At 41.7% G+C, this 20,834-nt stretch overlaps 1 protein-coding gene across 1 annotated transcript in view; it reads right to left on the bottom strand.

Moving 5' to 3' along the window:
• smpd3 (sphingomyelin phosphodiesterase 3) overlaps window positions 1-20,834 on the bottom strand; it is a 115,512-nt gene that overhangs the window by 73,867 nt on the left and 20,811 nt on the right. The window contains exon 3 of the mRNA XM_082541940.1: window positions 18,832-19,111. The gene's annotated coding sequence lies outside the window, so the exon portion shown is untranslated. The remainder of the gene's footprint in view (window positions 1-18,831; window positions 19,112-20,834) is intronic.

Raw genomic sequence — 20,834 nt, 5'->3', positions numbered from 1 at the left:
ATGTGTGGCCTTTTCCTGACAGTCTGTGATCTTCTGCAGTTACTTGACTCGATTCACTTTTCAACAAAAGCACAGTTAGCACAGCTGCCTCAGAAAATGGGTTTGAATTCCCTCCAGGCGTATGGGGGATGTGCGGTGTGAGGTTCTCTGCATGTCTTTGTGGGTTTTATTCATATCCCAAAAAACATGCATGTATTAAGAAATATTCCTGCCTTTGCCTTTGAGCTAGAACTTGAGGACGGGAACCATGTTGTAGCCTCCCTGCATGCTGATACTGCCTGTACTGGGCTTGTGCATAACTTCTGCCTAAGTCATGTCACATCATATTCTGTTTTTGTGTTTGCATCCTCGTGGAGAGCAGTGCAAAGGCATCGGCTGCAACTCTGGGTCTGAATAATCTCCCTGGTGATTTTTTCTTCTTCTCCTCAACTTTCAGGGTGAGCTTGGTGAGAACCACTAACCCGTTACAAATAAACCTGAGGTGGGTAGACGCTCTCATCCAGTCTAACTGTATAGATGCTCAGGGGGAGGACGTTGGAAAGGAAGAAGAGGCGGCGAATGCTGAAAAATGACACAAGGAAATGACCGCAGCTGGCTGTCACCATCATTAAGTGCGATGAATGTTGCTATGGAAACAGCCCAAAGTTCAGGCCCGGGCAAACACAGGTGAGCGTCTGTGTGAGGGAGAAAGAGTAAGTGACTCCAAATGAGATGACCTTTTGAATTTTCATCTTGTGCTGAACATTTGAAGAAGCTTTTTTCTTAATGAACAAAAACTGAGACTCCAATACTTTTTCTTTGAAAGCCGAGTAGATGCACTATGCTAATAACATGAAGGGTGGATCCTGTGGTGGCACGCTTATGAAGAAGGCAACCCAAATTAAGTTTTTACTTTAATGAATGAAAACATGATTTTTTATTCACTTGGGTTTTTTTGTCAAGTATTAAAATTTGTTTCAAGATCTCAAACGTGACAAATATGCAAAAAAAAACCAAACAAAAAAAAACAAAAACTAGGAAATCTGGAAGGTGATGAATATTTGTTCACAGCACTAAACATAAAGTACTTTGAATACATGATAAGCATAATAGAAAGATGACATTCATTGCACTTTGTGTTCCACTGGCATTGTTTTTACCATCCACATGTTCAGTATTCTGTCAGCTTTATTTACACAGCACACATTCATAACAATTGTAATCTCAATGTACTTTCTAATGCACTTTAAGGGACTATATGATAGACAGAAACTTAGCAATCCAATAATCGGGTTCCCTGTGCTTGTATGGATGCTCTGGCTTCCTCCCACAGTCCAAAGGCAAGCATGTGAGGTTAAGAGGTGCTTCTAAATTAGCTGTAGGTGTGAATGTGAGTGTAAACGGTTCCCTGTCTCTACGTGTTAACGCTGTGATGGACCTGTGACCTGGATAAGTACATACTACACAAAGAAAGCACAGTTATTTTACAAATGTTAAAATAAGTTACTCTTCTAACACAGACACAGTAAAAAATGCAGTTTTGATTTCGAGTGTGTGACTCCACATTGTACCAGTGCTGCTCAGGCACTGAAGCTGTTTAATTTTTTGTGCTTACTTTATTTCCAATACAAATTTCCCTGTTGCTCTCATAAAGTGATCTTAAGTTATGAATCTTGTGGTGCTTTGTGGTGCTTGCTTTCAAAGGAAATGTTAAAGGGGACCTATTGCGGATATTTTCTGTCATGTATGTGTGGCAGCACTGTGAGCACCGGTCAGTATTCTGTGTTTCACAGCTGGAACTCTGGGTGAGAGTTTCTTAGTAATTCAAAGCTTTATTGCTTTTTTTTATTTGTAGAGGTGATATCAGATGTAGGCTATGAGAGCACTGCACCATGGGAATAATCTGTGAGTCAGTTTTTAACAGAAAGCTGTGATTCATTAAATCATCAGTACATTTAATATTCATCGTATCCTAAAGCACACACGTAGTACTATTACTTGTTCTGCCTGGGTCATTGTTTAATGATTGAAAGCTTGATTTAATTATGAGTGACAGATTACTATTTGGCTTCAGGTCAGGATGGAGCTCTCACTATTAATCACTGGAGGCTTTGCAATATGATCCTCTTTATGTTCGGAGGCGAAGGTAGAAAATGTAAAATGTCAACTAGAGAAAATAAAATCATTTAAATATCGTGTGTTTATGTGTGAGTGTATGAAATGACCATTTTTGAGATCCTAGCACTTAACAGCATTTAGTTTTTGAACTGTGGCTCTTTCAGGCTTGTGCTTTAGAGAAGATGGATGTGTTACTGTGGCCTAACATGTGTTTTGGTTTTGCTGACTTGAGTTCAATGGTTTGGATAGAAGGCTGAAATTGTCAGAGTTTATGTAACATATAATCCTCTTGGTTCTGCTGGTGATTTACTGGTAGGTGCCCTGTATTTTTCCTGGTCCCGCATGATTGTTTACATATGTGTGATATTAGGTACTGTCTTAGAGCAAGGCTGGGAGATGGAGCTCAGTAGCTCTAGCAGCTTCTGCTGGTTTGTAACATAAATATTTTGAGTTTTCATGGTCTTCTGCCCCAAATTTGCCCTTGACTATTTAACCAGTAAAACCAATCCAGCAGCTATATTTTTATTTTAAATCCTAGTGAGGTTCAGTATTGGCCTGATGTTTTATAGCACCACAGTGTTGGACAAATATAGTTTAATTTGGAAGCAATTAATCAGTGGAAAAAGCTATTTAAGGGACACATTCAGTTCATTTCTAGTTCATTATTTTTATTTTATACCCTGCTAGAGTAGCTTTGCATGATATATAGTTAAACAAAATGATATATTTCTCTTGCTGAAGCTTGTTGCAGCCCCTTAGTTCATAAACAGTTTGAAACAAGCTCCCTTCCCTCTCCCTTTAAGAAAGCTGTTTCTCCATTGGAAGCCCGTCGTAAACAAACCAACCGTTTGAAGCTTGAGCTTATGACTCATAACCCTGTACTTACACAAAGAACTTCTGGTTACATTCAGCCCTTATTATCTGCCAACTCCAGACAAAATAATTGGGAATTTAATTTGATTCCACTGTTTGTTGATGACAATAACCTCTATCTTTCAGCAGACAACATAAACCTCTCCTTTCTTACAAACCGTTTAAAAAAGTGACCGTCTGCTAATTTGCACCCAGTCCTCCTTTGGTCCTTTGTCATGCTATTCAACACTAACCTTTCTTTTGAGAAATATACAAACAATGCTGCACACTCCCGCTACAACCATGCAAGGATATTTGAAAGGACATCATCAATGTTGAGTTTCAGCAACATTCAGACAATCGGTCATGGTTTAATTTCCTCTTGGTTATATTATTGAAAAGTCTTTTAAACAGGTATCAGTTAGTCAACTAATATACTTTGGATGATTAAAAATCCAACAGAAAGGCTTTTTATGGGACTAGTATAATAACGTTTTTTTAAGGCTGGAGCTGGACGGTGTGCTGGGACAGCCCCAACAACCTGCAGCTTCTTTGTCAACGTCTTCACCCCCATCTAACATAAATAAATATTTAAAAGTAGCTTTAAAAGACTTATTTACCCTTACAGCGCTTATTTTTCTTATAACTTTCTTATAATTATTATTATGAAATGCTAAAACTCCCATCCAAGTTTTACAACCATCTGGCATGAACTTTCTATTGAACCCTGGTTCCTTTAAGTTCTTAATGCCTGAGGAAAGTGTAAAGTTTAAGTTCACAGCGACCTCTCCAGCATCAGCCACTTGCAGGTTGAGGACAGCAGGTCTAGCTCCCGTCCGTCTCTGCTCCTTCCGCTACAGAATCTGCTTGCAGCAACTAAATTGGTGCTGCCAGATGCACTGGATGGTCTTTAATGCTGCATTTAGAATCTACTCAGCCAAACTAACTCTTAGAATTTACCACATGGAAGGCTGAAAATAGAAGGAGAATTAGGAGGAAGTTGAAAATCAGGTTACCATGCAGCACAGAGCCACAGCCCACCCAACCTCAGTGTCATCTTTAACCTCAGGTCCTTGCTAATTACCGTACATGGCTGCCTCTCTTCCTCTCCCCACCCCACCCCTTCTGACATCACACTCACACACACACTCATCGAGGTCAGAATGTGGCCTGTAGTCCCTGCAGGTAATGAGAGGCTGTTGTGCGTAGCTGCCTCACATGCACTTGTTTGTTTGAGCTGGTTCCCTCTGTTATCAGCATGTGGTCGCTTTTTCATGAATCGCTAAAGCCACATGCTTTGACTCCACCCAAAGCACCTCTTTCCAACCTCACACAAGAAGTAGATTAAGGCCTTTAGGCACAGTGGGGCACCTCTTGGGCAGACAGAGCGGCAGCACAGCCACAGCTGCAGCTAACATGATTGCTTGTGTTTAAGAATACATAAAGCACTATCAACACAGCTAAACGTCTGAATGATGTGGGTGTGATTTTATCAGTTAACCGCTTGGATGACTGACAGCACACACTCACGTGGTTTCCAAATATAAACCTCAGACTAAAAGATTAACTGAACCAAACCCAAATCCGGCTCTGTGCTACCTCTCAGCAGAGGTAACCAGCGGTGGAAACATAATCTGTTCACCCAGTCTGTTCACAGTGACCTGCCAACAGCAGCAGGCAGGCAACCAACCCCCCCCTCAGCGCAAAACACACACTCACTAGTCACTGCACAGCTGTCCACTCTAAATGTTGCTTTAGAGAGATGCAAATATTCCAACCAAATGAGTGTAATCCAGAGTAAATGCTGTCCAGCCAATCTCATTCAGATGGATTACAAAGAGGACCCATTCCCTTTCCTCAACCTTTCACCTAAAAAACTCCGCTTGACCACGCTGATGCTATTTATAACCTTTTGGGAAGTTCAGTTCAGAGTGCCAAATGTCACTTACCAAAGCCTGGGTAAAGGCTGACTATAATTAAACATAAAAAATAATATAATGCAAGAAGCTCTTTATAACCATCTGTGTGACTTTCAAATAATAGTTCTGTTTTTTTGTTTCCCTGCTGAGTCAACAGACACGCAGGCTTTTCTGCATTAGCTTTGAGTTTTTGTTGTTATGATGCTCAGCGCTTTCAGATTGTGATCTGCATTCATACAGAAAACATCCACATCACATGTTTCTGGACCTGGACCTGCAAACCACGACCTCCTCCTGACCCAAAAGTACCCTCACATGGTCTCTGGTGTCAGCGTAAAAGGTTTATGCATTTGTATTTGTAGCCCAGTTCCCTAAATACTGGCTCATTGGTACAGATCTCTGTGTGGAAGAACAGGTGGTAGCTGTCAGAGGCAGGCAGCATGCATATTTAAACATTTTAAAACAGATAAAGGAAACAGTATGAGTTGGCAACCCGGTGGCAACCTCTGGTCACTATAGGGAAAAGTATGCTACTAGAGTTGTTGGCTGCTGCTCAGAGAATTCAGGTGCAAATAGGATACTGCAACAAACTGTCAAGGCTCGGCTGTGTGGCAGGCAGGAGGAGGACCCAAACGCAAAACTCACAGACACGGGGATGAACTCAAAATCACAGCTTTAATGCTGGAATGGCAGAACACAGGAAATACAGAACTAACTGGGAAAAAGTAAACTAACATTCACAGGAAGGCACAGGAAGATCCACACAACATGAGGGACGACGTCACACTGAACAGAGGGAGACGCAGACAGAAATACACAGAGGGTTAACGAGGGAAGTGGGAACACACGGGGAACACAGGTGACACTGATAATCATAACGAGACAGGGCGGGGTGAACTGAACACCGACGGGAGAGGTGAAACAGGAAGTACAGGAGGAGAGAGAGCACGAGTAGAACACCAACGTAACAGGCAGGGGAGACATGGAATAAACACGAAAGGGGACGAGGGCTCACAAATACATAGAGGGCACACAGGGGGAAGAGAGAGCACGGGGAGAACTTAGACATAATGGGCAGGGGAAGCATGGAATAAAATACAAACATACAAGGAAACTAAGAACGCTGGGCCAACATGGCCCAGGACCATGACACAAACCCTCAATGCTGCAGCACTGAATAATAGTTCAGAATCAACTGCCAGCAACCACCAGGTAAGGGTCCCTGTAGCTCAGGAAGTAGAGCAAGCCATCTACTAATTGGACAGCTGGGGGTTTGCTCCCTGGCTGCTCAAGTCTGCAGGCAAGTTACTGAGCCCCAACTTGCTCTCTGATGCATCCATCAACATGTAAATGTTAGATAGAAAGCACTTAGGTAGAAAAAGCATAGCATCGGTGATCGAGGCATGTTGCATAAAGCTTTGTGTGCTAAGTTGGAATAGAAAAGTGCAATATAAGAACCAGCTCATTTACTTATCAGCTATTGGTGAAATACCCTTTTCCCCTTGGTGAACGATGGTTACTCTGGGGTCACTCAACACCCTATATGAACTTGTGACCTGGGGCTTAATAAAATAGCTCAACCACTCTAGGGTTAAAGTATGGACAAATATCAGGACTGGTCCCTGATTGGTCATTTTTTATTTGTAATATATGTTGTATTCAGCTTAATTTTTTTAAATAGCATTGTCTTGTAAGCCTGTTCACAACAACAAGATAATTTCAAATCTATCTCGTTTGAAACTGATGTGTCCCCGGAGGACATCTGGACTAAGTAGCAGACAATAGATGAATGTTTCCATTCATGTAAATAGGAAACTATAGTAATTTATAGGGACCGATGTTCAACAAAAAGTAATCCATGCACATCCTCCTCATGTTGTGAGGAAGGTGCAGAGCTGAAAACCATGGGAGATGCCCAGATTCCAGATTCCCATCCTGATGTGACACCAAAGAAGAGTTATGTCTGTGGGTGAAATTGAACCAATGTCTATTTCAAATTCAAATTTTATTTGTCACACACACAACCATACACAGTATGACACGAGGTGAAATGCTTGTAGCTGTGCAATGCCCGACCATTAAATGTCAGTGGTTTTACAGTATTTACAATTTACAGGTTATTACAAAATTTACAGATTTAACTTAGAAATTTACAGTAAAAAAATGTGCAAATAGCAGAAAGAGATTATAAATTATAGGAAGTGTGCATGAAGAAAAACCAGAGTGCGTGTGGTGATGTGATGTGTGTGGGAGAGTCCAGTCCTACACCTGGTTCAGGCCCCGAATAGCCTGGGGGAAGAAGCTCCTCCTCATTCTCTCTGTTTTGGCCTTAAGGGAGCGGAAGCGCTTCCCAGACCTCAACAGTGAGAAGAGTCGATTGTTGGGATGGGAGAGGTCCATCATAATCTTCCTAGCTTTGGACTTGCACCGCTTGGTGTAGATGGACAGCAGGTCAGGGAGCTCTGATTGAATGATGCGTTCTCCTGAGCGCACCACTCTTTGCAGATCTCGTCTGTCCTGCTTGGTGCTGTTCCCAAACCAGGTGCAGATGTTTTATGTATTTGCATGCTAAACAAATGTGTGAACCACTACACTAATACATTACATCTTTTAATTTGTCAATAAAGACAAATCAAATCCCCTTCTTTAAGTAATACGTGAATAAAATATGAAATATAAATGGTAACACGACGAGTAATAATGTTTTTACAGTCCCTAAAATGTGCAACAACCTGTGAGACACACTGTCTTGTATTTTAATCCTGCCTCTGTTTTTTTATCAGCAAATGTTGGAAATCTTTCATAACCAGTGAACGAGAATGACGGTTGATTTACGGCTCAAACATTTTCTGTGACAATATGATCAAACCTTTTGGATATCTTCCAAAGAGCTTTCCATTCTCAGCAATCCATCAAAGAGTCGTCATGTTTCAATCAAAACATTCAGAGAAGTGTGGTGTAAAATAATGCTGAAGATACACAGGAGCAACAGGAAGAAAATTAAAAGGTAACAAGGTAACAAGGAAGGAGGGATGTTACTACAACCAGTAGTTGTAGTAACATCCCTCCTTTCCTCTCTGCTCCTCAATTACATTTCAGCTTAGGACAACAGAATGATTTATAATACAGGCTGAGGAGAAGCGAGAGCCGTGTGTGTGTGTGCTACTATTTATGACGCACAAGATGATTTATATAATCTCCTTTGTGTGTCACAGAGCACAAGTGAGGTTAATGTGTATCTGAGCTCCGAGTGTGTGCTAAGTCATCGTCCCTGCAGCCCATCTTGGGTCTGTTCTTTCTCTTTCGCTCTTCTGCGACCCTTCATGTTACCCCAAATTCTCACTGACAGTATTTCCACCTGACCTCCAAATCTGCTGTGATGATGGCCTTTTAAAATGCTTGGTAGTGTAATGCAAGTAATGCGAATATTCACATGACCTGTTTAGTGTGATGAGCTGTGTTGCAGCTACCGCCCACCGTCAAGCTGGACGTCTGTTGACCTCTGTCATGTTTATTTTCTCAAACAAGACGGAAAGATAAGAGAGCCACAAACCAGCGAGGACCTGAGCGAGATGATTCGGGTATGATGGTTCTGTGCCAGCAGCTTGAGTCACTGAAAGTATGATTTTTATACTGCAGCATGCGAAGCACCCACCGGTGATATGCATTCTAGAGTAATCAGAGCTTTTCAGTGGATATTTAAAAAATCTAGTATGTCTTTGATTTTGGGATGCTTAAAAATATTTGATTTGTCTTGGCCTGCCTGATGTACTTTAGAGTGGCTAAATCCCAGAAAACACCACAAAATGAATGTTTCTAAAAAATCTGGTTGGTGTTAAAGCTTGGAGTCTCTTTCCAGTCATTTTAATGTCTTAACCTTCTGAGGTCTAAGTAAAGGTCATCAAAATTTAACTCTTTTGGGGAAAAAAAGGTAAGTTTGGGGTTGTTGCCTGTGATGACTCAGTCAGGCCTGAGGCAAACCATGAAGGAGCAAGGTTAGGGTTCAATTTTGATTTGGCCTCATGCTAAATAGCCAAGCTTTAAAAAGCTAACGATGTTACATTTTATATGCAGTCCCATCATTTTGTCAGTAAGGGTTTTCTAAACATGTTAACCACACACGTTACATGATCACCAATGGTGTGGTGTTTCTTTAAGAGGCTAAATCCCTGCAATTGCAAGAAGTGAGGGGAGTCTCCTGATTCTCCACGATCTGCCACCATCCTGAATTCCATCCATCCATGCATCCATGCATCCATGCATCCATCCATCCATCCGTCCATCCATCCATCTTCTTCTGCTTGTCCAATACAGAGATGTCACTAGGTAAGAGGCAGGGTGCAACCTGGTCAGGATGCCAGTCTTGATAGGCAATCATTCATATTCACATTCACACATAAGGTCAATTTAGAATCACCAGTTAACCTAACATGCATGTATTTGGACTGTTGGAGGATGCTAGAGTGCCTGGAGTGAACCCACGCAGGCACACAGAACCTGCAAATTCTGCACAAAAAGGCACAGCCGGCTGATGCACTGACACCCAGGACCTTCCTGCAGTCAGGCAACACTGCTGTTCGCCACGCTCTGTGCCACTCAACATCTGTATAGATCACAGTGTTTTTAAAAAACAACACTGAGCAATTACAGAAGATGAAAGTAGCAAAGGAGTGTGCTGAACAAGTGCCACCTGACAGACTCAATTCGTTTTTCTTGAATCTCCAAGCTCTCTAACAGTGACATTTTAATTTCTTAACCGCCCACTATCCAGATGGATATTGTAAAGCCAAAGCTTATTATCATATATTATTGCATAAACAGTAGATCCTGAAATAAAGTAACTTGCTGAGTGGGGATTTTCTACGAAGAGAATGTCGTGTCTTTGTAATAGAGATGCTTTCCTGTTTCAGATTCCTGCTACAATGGACTGAAGGCTTTGCTTCAAAGCTTGCATGCGACCATGAATTTTCTGAGACACCAAATTTAAACTATCACGAGAACAGGGCTTCAAGCCGGGTTCCTTTTAGCATTATCCTTTTCCTTTTTGGACAGTGCATAACCAAAAGCAGTAGAGTTTAGCAGACATCCCACCCGTGCTGGCATGCTGGCATACAAACCTGCCAGCATGGATGTAGGGAAGGAGATAGACAGATGGAGGATACAGAGAAGACGGGAGGATGGCAGACATACAAGAGGCCACATGAAGGCAGGATGAAAACATGGAGCCCGATCAGTCTGGGCAGAAATGAAAGAGAAGAGAGTTGAGAGGGTGGAGGAAAGATTGGTGAGTGAACGTTCATACATGGTCTGGCCTCTAATCAGCTTTGCAGGGTCTAATTACTGCAGTAATCATACAGTTTACCTATACTATAAAATAGTGCCTGTTAAACACAGCCTACATCTTCTGGTTCAGGCTCCCTGACCCTCAAATCTATCTAAGTAAAGCCTTAAGGTTTAGGCTGAATTTTGAAGCTTTCACCTGAAAAAAAAAACCCCACAAACTGTAACAAATATTTGGTAGAACTTTGAAATACCGCAAACCTCCTCGTTGCATTCAACAGGTCAGAGTGAGTTTTGACAAACTCCAGCAAAAGTTGTGTTTTTCTTCTGTATAAGGATTAAAGAGTAAATATTTGCCTCATAAAGCTTTGGAACAGTTTAAATAACACTGACTAACATCACCAAATATAGCTTTACAAAATTGGATACAAGAAATATGAAGCACAACAAATTCCCACATCAATTTTAATTATAGTACCATGGGTCAGGGGCACATGTTTTTTGATCCATTACAATACAAAGATAAGACATAATCCAGTATCACTAATGCATTTTCCAGTGTTTCCCATCCATTTAGATTTAGATCACTGGCTGCTGCAGATTCTGCTTGGAGTCACTAAAACAGCGAATCTGCAGAGCAGGAGACAGAGTACCATCGCTAGCTGCAGTCCTGGACCATCAGGTATGGATGTGTCCAACTGTGGACGAGGCTGAGGAAGCAGCTAATTGATATGGAGGACCACTACAACAGCAACCCGGCCTGCAAGCCAGCTGGTAGGGAAAATAGGAGAGGGACATAAGCAACTGAACTTTCACAAGAAGAGCGAGAAGATTGTCACTAATAAATAAATGTCAGAGGGTGTCGTTCTAACACATGAAGAAGAAGAAGGTGCCGCAGATAAATACAAATAAGATGATTCGACAAAGACAAAAACATGAATTCACTGTGTAATTGTGTAACTTTATTAGCAGCGTCCAAATGAAATGCGCCAACAATATTGAGAGTAACATCCGCCTCCCTGCCCCTTAATGCCCTCTTGTCGCTATGGTAACGGAGAAATATTTCTTTCAAAATAAGACACAAAACTACAACACAGGAAAAGACCCAGGGAAACCAAGTTAACGATAAAAACCCTGAAAATCCTGAAATAAGACATCATTGTTGGGGGAATATCATTGTGAAAACCCTTCAGAGAAGTTTAATATGCCAAGACTTGAACTCAGTATTCTGAATTGTTCACTCAGTTGCACAGTAACAAAGGTCGGTGCCAATCTCTTCATCTAACTTTCAGACAGAAAACAAAAAGGGGAAAACGTTCCTCAAGCTTGACACAGTTTCGCAATCACATTTACCCAGCAGACTTACTATTTATGTCCTGCTATGAATAATGAATTATTTTAACTGCATTAGCTGGATGTTGTGCAGGTTCAAAAAGATTCAAGTAAAATTCAGCTGCTTTGTTGTTGTGAGAAAAAAAACAGGCCATAGGACTAACGGAAGTAAACAGTGGCTGTAGAGTAGCTTTGTTTGGAACTTGTCCTGACCACATAGACCTCATGTTATATAGGTTAAACAGCTTTTTTAGCACTCCTGCATAGCATCACACTGACCAGATGTGGTCTTTAAGTAGGCCAAGCTAACAAAACATTAGAGGATCAGGGTGACAATCCTGTGAAATAGCTAATCCCACAGGCTTTCAATGAGGGGCTTCCCGTCTGATCTGCTGCAGCGCACAGGCACCACATCACCAATCCATGTGTGCGGTATATTGGCAGGCGGTGAAAAATGGTCCTCTGAGAGTCTGCAACCTGAAAACCTGGCAGGGGTTTTTTAATCGTGCTCACCATAAGGTGCAAGTCTGCTGAAAAATATGTGGTACCCAGTCACACCTGCCTTCAGACACTCACACACTCGAAACTTCTGCGCCTATATATAAATAAGAGGCTCTCAGCTTGGATGTTCAAGCTAAAAGACTGCCAGTAAAACATATCTCCATTCTCCTCTGTCCCGTTCAGAAATAAAAGCGCTCGCAGTCCTTTTGTCAGAGTCATGTGTGTCTTTGTGCATCTGTGTGTGTGTTCGATTGCTGTGCTAAAGGCGCAACAATAGATAATGCTTTTAGCGCAACCTAGAATACCATAGGTTAGCTGAACAGAGCAGTGGAAAAGCTACAACGAAAGTGGCAAAAATATGTTGATTCTAAACTTATTCCAAAAAACAAAAATACCCTGAATCCTAATTAAGGATGTCTTTCTTAATTATGTGCTGCAGCCCACTCAGGCACAGGGAGAGCATGCAAGCACCACACATAAAGGCCCAGTGGATCTGAACCCAGCCACTTCCTACTGTGCAGCAACGCTAACCACTGCATCCAAAACGCTCTCTCTTATTTAGACAAATTATGATTCATTGCTGTGTTTAATAAACACACAAAAGCTAAATGAAGAAACCTGCTATACTGCAAAAACAGCAGTCTCCAATGGAGCTGCTAATGTAAAGACGTTGATCCTCTCACCTTATTTTTGCACCTTATGATCAAATCATCAACATATATTGTATTTTAAAATACAATATACTGTGCTACCAGTGCCAGTAAGGTCTGCTGTAATAAAGAGTGAGCCATGGCAGCCACGTTTCACACCACGATTCCATCCTCATGGTTTGAAATTAAGAGCATAAGCCCACAGGTATCACACGTCCTACAAGGATCTCAGTGGCTAATTCAAAAGACAGCAGGCCTCCACTTGACTGTCAACAACAAGCCTCTAATCTCTGCTGCAGACCACTCACTGCTGCACACGGACAGATAAAGATTCCAGTTTTAAAATGAGATTTGGAAAGCGAAGGAAAGTGTACAAGCTACAGTCGAGGCTTCCTTTGTGTGTTTACTTTGGCTGCTTGCTGGATCTGCCACCAGTGGCTGTGGGGATACGCTGTATTCAGGCTCATATGAGAGTAGCAGGTAGAGGCAGGGGAACCGACAGACGTATGAGAACTGTGAAGTCTCAGCCCAACACATTAAAAACAAAAAGGAAGGACGTCTAAAAATCACGTTTACATCTCAATTTTGATTATAATTGTGCAGGGCGCATTCAGCTCATGGAGACGTAATGTGCAGCATCTTTTGACCTGGCAAGATGAAAAAATTGGACTTGCGTGGAAAAAAAGCAATTGCATCATCGCTAAAAATAAAGCAGCAAATCTGGCAGCCCAAAATGACCTGAATGAAAAACTCTAAAGCAAAAGCTAGTCGGGATAAATCTAGTATGGGAACAGATTAATGAGCAATGGAAGGAGGATGGAGATGTTCGACTTTTACCTCTTGTGCCACTGCAAGGTTTAATTTTAGTACATTTTTACTCTGAGCAAGAGAGAAACACTTGGCAGCACTTTATAAAATGTTGCACGTTTTAAATAAATAGAATTTCAATGTGTTCTATTTGAAATTACAATGTAATTATTTTTACATTAAAAATAGTTAAAGGTAGATAAAGTAGAATAAGGAGGTAACAAGTCAGGTTATTACAGTATGTACAATGTGTACTTGTGTAGTGTTTAAATTCTGAAAGGTTGCTGCTTCAAAACTTTTTGCACGTTTGGGCTCAAGTGAAGCTTTCGAACGTGTAACAAGCTGCTGCTGGTTCACAAGGCATCTCTTCTTGATTCCCCCATAAAGATGACATTTGATACCCTTAATGATGAGTTTATATATTAATAAAAACGTGGTTTGGCGAGCACTAGAGCAGTTTCTGGATCGGCAGAGACCCCCTCTCTAACTTCTGATGCAAAGCCAGTGATTTTGCTCTATAAGCAGACCTGAAGCCATCCAGTTTAGAAAAGAGCTTCATGGGTTACTTCACAGAGTAAAGAGTGAACAGAGCCTGACAACCAGCTGCAGCAGATGATCAGCTCAAGTCTTAGCTTCTGTAATGACAAACATCCATCTTAGTCATGTTTTTCACCGAGATGACCTCTGACCTCCTTGAGGCAATTTAGAGCAGGTGGATTGTTCCATTCACTGTGAGAACCAAATATTATGCCACCATCTATTAACGAGTATTTATGATCTCTCTGTACCTGCCTGCAGGGAGAGAAACTGGATCCTGCACTATCAGGTATCTCTGAACTCCCGTGACAGACCCCCGCACCTCCCTCTGCTATTGACCAGCCGGGTCCGCTCAATCACCTGCTTTGCCTGTCAGGAACAGATAGCCCAGACTGATGGACACCCAGGGCCATGACTAGCTGAACTACTTCCCTTCACATTTTCTGCCAGTAACAGAAAGGCCACTGGAAGAGGGGGGAGTCCTAGTTAGCTTTTTCGGGGGATTTTTGAACACGCAGCAAATTGGGCCATCAAACTGAGCGCAGATCACGCCTCCGGCCTCGTTCTGAGATGTTAATCATCAAAGCTCTCAGCATCCACTGAATTTAATAAAGACATCAGGACATTTGTTTGAAAGATTACACATCTAAAACCACAATTAGAAAAGAATAACAATAACAGGCACTCACCAAAGAGGGTTATGACTCACAGTTTTCATTTCTAAATATCAAACAGAAGGTGATGATTTAAGCAATCAAACTGGCAAACGCGGAGATGTTGTGCAAGCCAGACTGAAGATGTTAGTCTCGAGATTGTGTTTAAAGATGCAGGCATATTGTGAAGACTTCTGCTGCGCTGGCAACCACGGGCCCCATTAAATGTGTGACAGAACTGAAAGCAGACATGGTGTTTTGACTAAAGGCACAGGATTACTCTAATTCTGAGATAACCGGGGAACTACAAAAAGAGGCGGGCTATGAGAACAGATCTAAATGCAAAGAGATGCAAAGAGAGGGCTTAAACTGCTTTCTGTGTACCTATATTTACATCCACATGAATGCAGAAGCATACATTATACAGCACTCTCATATTGTCAGAAAATTCAAAGAACATTTTCCAGACTTACCTGGCTATGTAGGTCATTTCCCCCCTAACCCTAATAACTGCTTGTGCTCCGCTTGGCAGCAAGAACTGTAATCAAGTGTTTGCAATAATTGGAAATGAATCTTTCATGTGCTGTGGAGGATTTTTGTCCTAGTCTTCTTTGCACGAAAAGCCACATTGGAGAGTTTTCTACCATGGATGGTGCCTTTAAGGTCATGCCAAAGCATCTCAATCTGATTTGAGTCCAGACTTTGACTTGGCCACTCCAAATGTAAAACATATACTTAAAAAAATGACAAAAAAAGGGCAAAAAAAAGCAGGAAGGCGGAAAAAATGCTTTTTCACAGCACTGCATGTAGAACCTCAAACATGTGCAGGTCTACAGGAAGAAGAGCAAAAACAACAATCTGTACAGTTAGAAGAAACTGTACAGATTAAACACAGAGTGCGCAATATAAAGCATCACTGCTGGAGTCAGTGTAGAAATGTGTATGTGTGTGTGCATCTAGCTATAGCACAACATCATGCTGTGTCAATGTTTGAATGTGACTTCCGGCAAAGTACTTTGAATAAGACTAAAAAAACGAATCCTAAAGTCTGGACGCAAAGAGAAAAGGCATCTGTTTCAGTTAACAGACCTATAAGTATCACCACGCCATCATCACGATACAGGAGGATCTAACCACATCCATCCTTAACGTAGACCTCGACAGGTCTCCACTTAAAATCAGCAGTTTACCTGAACATGCCACAGCCAGCCAGGACATTCATACCTGGGATCTGCTCCCTGTCAGCACAGCTAGCTGTTAAGAAGCTTTACTTGTTGCATTGATATAAAGTTAACAAATACAACATTTAGGCGCCCTGTTTTACGACTATATATTCCTATTTTAAGCCTTTAAGAACAATGAAGTGGCTTTAAAATTGCCTGAGGCCAACAAATGTTAGAAAAGAACAAGAAATAAAATTGTTCCCAAGAATCTATACTTCTTGTGGGTATTCCTAAAGGAAAGACAAGGCTGTAGATGTCTGAGAGGGATCGTTGAAGATCATTGATGCTTTTTTTCCCAGGAAATTGATTGCTTCTTTTTTTCTGAAGCAGGTTAGGTCTGCAGCATAAGTTACCATGGTGATGTGCCCTGGTAAGAAGTGAACAACATTTGTAAGCATGAAAACCCAGGGTTAAACCTGCCTCATAGCACAGGCAGTACAGTAGAGTGACAGAAAAACAGATGGATGAATAAACAGCTACTGTAACCAAATGATTTTCTCACACAGCATCTGTTTCTTTACATTTCATTTTTCCAGCAGCTGCAAAGCACAAGTCCTGATACCCAGCAGTCATAAAGATTTGGGACACAGCACATCCTCACATCTGTGATGCAAGCAGTGTTTAAAATACATTTTAATGGGCTATATTTCTGTAAACATGAGGTCTTGGTGATTCCTGTGACACCACATGTGTTTATTGAAAGGGAGTGATGCAGTGTGGCAAGTCCTTAAAGGGATCTTTCCAAATTTGGATAAAAAGATGATGTCACAGTGGCGTGATCAGGGTCATTATCTTGATTTAGGAAGTAAAAATAAGCACCCCTCAGCTTCTGAACTTTCAAATTGGGCCCTTTTTAAAAATGATCTTAAAGCTTTAATGAGGAGATACAGAAAACGGGCAAATTAGATGGAAAATGAGTCCTAATGGGGAAAAAAAGGTTTCAGACTTTGATGTCTTCTACAGGGCTGCTGTCACATTGGATGGTGTTTATGCTGCAAGGAGAGCAAAATCAAAAAGACAGTAGAGCTGACTGCCGGTTGCTTTACTTTGGATGTGCATATGTGTGGAGGCTCCACTCCCTTTCACCACATCAGCAATGCCAATAAAAAACTGAGAGGAGAGGAGAAGAGTGGAAAGACCAAGCTATAGAAAAAAGATGCGAGAGACGAGGATGAAAGGAAATATGATGAGATAAGGCAAGACTAGAATAAATGTCGAGCGGGAGAAAAAGAGAAGAGGTGGCAAGAAAAGTTGCAGGACAGCAAAGGAAGAGAAGAAATGGAGAGAAAAAGAAACAATGTGGGGGTAAGCTAAGAAAAGAGGAGAAGGAAAGAAGGGCAGGGAGGAAAGTAAAATAACAGGAGAGAACCAAAAGGGGGAGATTAGAGCCAAATGGGGGTACAAGAGGGCATGATATTGATTTAACAAAAAGAAGGAAACAAAAGATAAAAGTAGGCGATAAAGCAATACTGCAGAGGAAGTGAAAGATTAAGAAAAAAGAAGGAAGGTGGGAAAGAGAAGAGGAACGGAAACAACATGAGATAAATGAAAGAAACACATGTGAGACAAAAAAAGGAGAGGAGAAAGTGAAGGAAGGAAAGGAGAGAACAAAAAGGGTGTAGGCAAGGACAAGTAAGGCAAAAGAAGTAAATGAAGGAGGAAACAAAAGACACTAAGAGATGATAAAACAGTGAGAGATGAAAGGAAGAAATGAATAGGAAAGGATGTAGTGGAAAAGAGTGGGAAGAAAAAAGAAAGACCAGATTACAAGAAAGAGGGAGAAGGGGAGGCGCAAAAAGGGGAGGACAGAGGACGTACAAGAAAAGGATAAGATGGATGAGGAAGGAGGAAAGGAGAGGTAAAAAAGAAATAAAAAGAAGATAAGAGAGACCTGATGAGGAAGAGGAAATTAAATGTCTGACAACTTAAGACATCACAGATGGAAAAGACAAGACGAAGAAATATTAAAAGAGGGAGGGAAAAAATCCATGATGAGAAGAGTGTTGGAGAAAAGAAGAGGAAAGGAGGACGAAACAAAAGACTGAAGATAAAACAAGCTATCAGACTGATGAGGGCATAAAGAGGAAAAAAAGAAAGAAGGAGAAGGAAGAAGCAGGGGCAGGAAACTGAGGGAAGGAGGTGAAAAAGAAGAACCCATAAAAGGAAATGAGGAGAGGAGAGGAGACCGGTCAGGCCACACCTAAACATATACTCTGGAATGAAAAGACACACACACACACACACACACACACACACACACACACACACACACACACACACACACACACACACACCTCACTAACAGAGAGTCTGGTGCACTTTCTGCCACACTGTGATGCTGTATCAGCTATCAGAAGACACAGCAGCAGGCCTGCCCACTAAAATACCAGTCCTCCCAGTAAGATGCCTGCTGGTGTAAACCACTCAAACCACAAAGCCACTGCATCAGGCGGCAGCTTTATGAAAAAGCACAGTCAGCCAGTGAAGTGAACACCACGTTTAAGTCCAGCTGAAAACATCAGAGTTACTGTTCCTGTCGTGTAGCTCACTGAAACAGCGAGTACGAGGGGGAGACTTTCCATTCACTTGCACCGCATCTCATCCCAGACATCCAGGCAAGGAAAACAATGTGCATGTGTGAGAGAGCCACACATGCACACACACACGCACAAACGCACACGGAGAGAGTGAGACAGAGAACGAGAGCATGTCTGACCATTGGTTCATGCAAATGTGAGTCAAATGTTTTACCCCGGGCAGGCACACAGACTAAGATTTAGGCGCGGCTGGAACACACACACACACACACACACACACACACACACACACACACACACACACACACACACACACACACACACACACACACGTGCTGCTGTTACAAAAGGATCACTCGCGATTTACCAACATCTCTACCCCGGTATAAAAGTATTAGTCCCTGCTACTACTGCTGCTGCTGCTGAGGAAAGAGCCGACTTACTTGTTGGAAATCGCTCCCACATGGGCTTCTCCTCCTTCTCTGTCTTCCTGCACTGAGCGCTAATGAACGCTCTTCAAGGCGGTGAAATCCAGCGTCCCCGGACCAGCTGCTGGCCGCGGAACAACCGACCTAGAGCCGAGCGAGCGAACGAGCGAGCGGGCGGGCGTCTGGCTGCCTGACTGAGCGGCCGGGAGAGTTGTCTTTTCAGCACCACACCACTTTGAACAGCTCCCGCTGACGTCACTGCCTGGTTACGACGCCACGCCCACTTCCCTAGCGACTGAAAGACAGAGAGAGAGAGAGAGAGAGAGAGAGAGAGAGTGGGTATAGGTGTTTGATTTATTGATCAATTAACATCTATTAAAGTACAGTGAAGTTGGGTTTTGGGTTACTCCAAAAAATGTATTTTTAAAATAGAGACTTTACCTTATAAAGTAAGGTAAAGTTGTTTTATTGTTTGTTTTATTACAGGAGCAAATCACAGTCAAGGTGACGTTGGACAGTTTCTGAAGTAAAATCTATGTGAGAATTCTGCAATAGCAAAGATGGGGTACAACCGCAATATTCAGATATGTTTATATCATATTTTGGCATAAAGTCAGCAATTTTTGAAAGATTTCATTTGTTGAATTTATGCATGTGTATTTTTGCATATGTAGTCTGCACTGGTAAAAGGACTTTGTGCCTCAAACCTGATTACTGCCAGACATGCTGAGTACAAGAAATCACTTAAATACAACCTGTCGACTAAGTGAAGCAAAAAAAATCTCAAAAAGCAACAGCTCATGCCACGATCTAAGGAAATACCTGAAAAGTCAATGACATCTATCTGGAAAGGGGTACAACACTATTTCTAAGGCTTTAGGAGTTCAAAAGCCTTAAATAGGAGCCGTTATAGGAGCCGTCTACCAACATTCCTCAAAAAGCACACAGACGACTAATCCAGGAGGTCTCAAAAGAAGCCAGTGTCATATTTAGGAATGTAACAAAAATGAGAACCCAAATGCAGAACAACACTGGAGAGCAGACGGGCTTAAAAACTGTATGACACAACAAGGAGCACAAAGGTAAACTAAGGCCACTTATACACACAATAATGAGTGAGTGAGAAGGACAACTAAAAGAAAGAATGCATCACTAAACAGAAACTAGGTGGCAAAACTAATAAACTCAAATACAGGATTACTAAAAATAATAACCCCAAGATAAAAATAAACCCTGGAAACTTTGAGTTCATGATTCAACAATTAGTCAGAGACGGGGCTAAAATAGCATTAATGGGAGAGTTCAGGGAGAAAACCATTGCTGACAAAAATAACTCCGTGTCTCGTCTCACGTTTTCACAAAACATCTTCGTAATCCACAACTCTTTTGAGAAGATATTTTTTTTGGATGTCAAGACAAAGGTTGCACTTTTTGGAAGGTCTGATTCCTTCCACCGTAAAACTAACACAACATTTCATTACAAGAACATCAGACCAGCAGTCAAATATGATGGTGGTAGTGTGATGGTCTGGGGCTGCGTTGCTGCTTCAGGACTGGGATGATTGGCCTCAATTGGTGGAACCATTAATTTTGTTTAGGAGAATGTATGGACATCAGCTCAAGCCCTGGTGCTTAAACACACTTGGGTTATGCATCAAGAAAATGACCAGAGACACACCAGTAAGTCCATCTCTGAGTCTAAACCGATTGTCGTTCTTGCAAGTAGAGTATAGCTCGACCAGTTATTAGGATCAGGGAGCGCACAGGTAGGTGTGGATAATTTTTTTCCCCTAATAAATGAAATATCAATTTGAAATGCATTATTGTATCTTTGTGTAATATTAAAAGACTGTTACTCTGAGTAAAGATGCCTTTCTTAGCATGAAATCATGGCTGGAGGCAGTACATGCACGTCTACAGCTCTGGATTGGTTGTATCCAAAGCACAAACCTGTGCTTCAGAGACATGATTTGGACATGCAGCCTTAAAATTATATATTTATAACACAAGTCAAAAAG

The sequence above is a fragment of the Aulonocara stuartgranti genome, assembly GCF_965226115.1.
Source record: "Aulonocara stuartgranti genome assembly, chromosome: 7".
NCBI classification, from domain to species: domain Eukaryota; kingdom Metazoa; phylum Chordata; class Actinopteri; order Cichliformes; family Cichlidae; genus Aulonocara; species Aulonocara stuartgranti.
The sequence above is the reverse complement of the archived record's forward strand: the minus strand, read 5'-3'. Positions and strand labels throughout refer to the sequence as shown.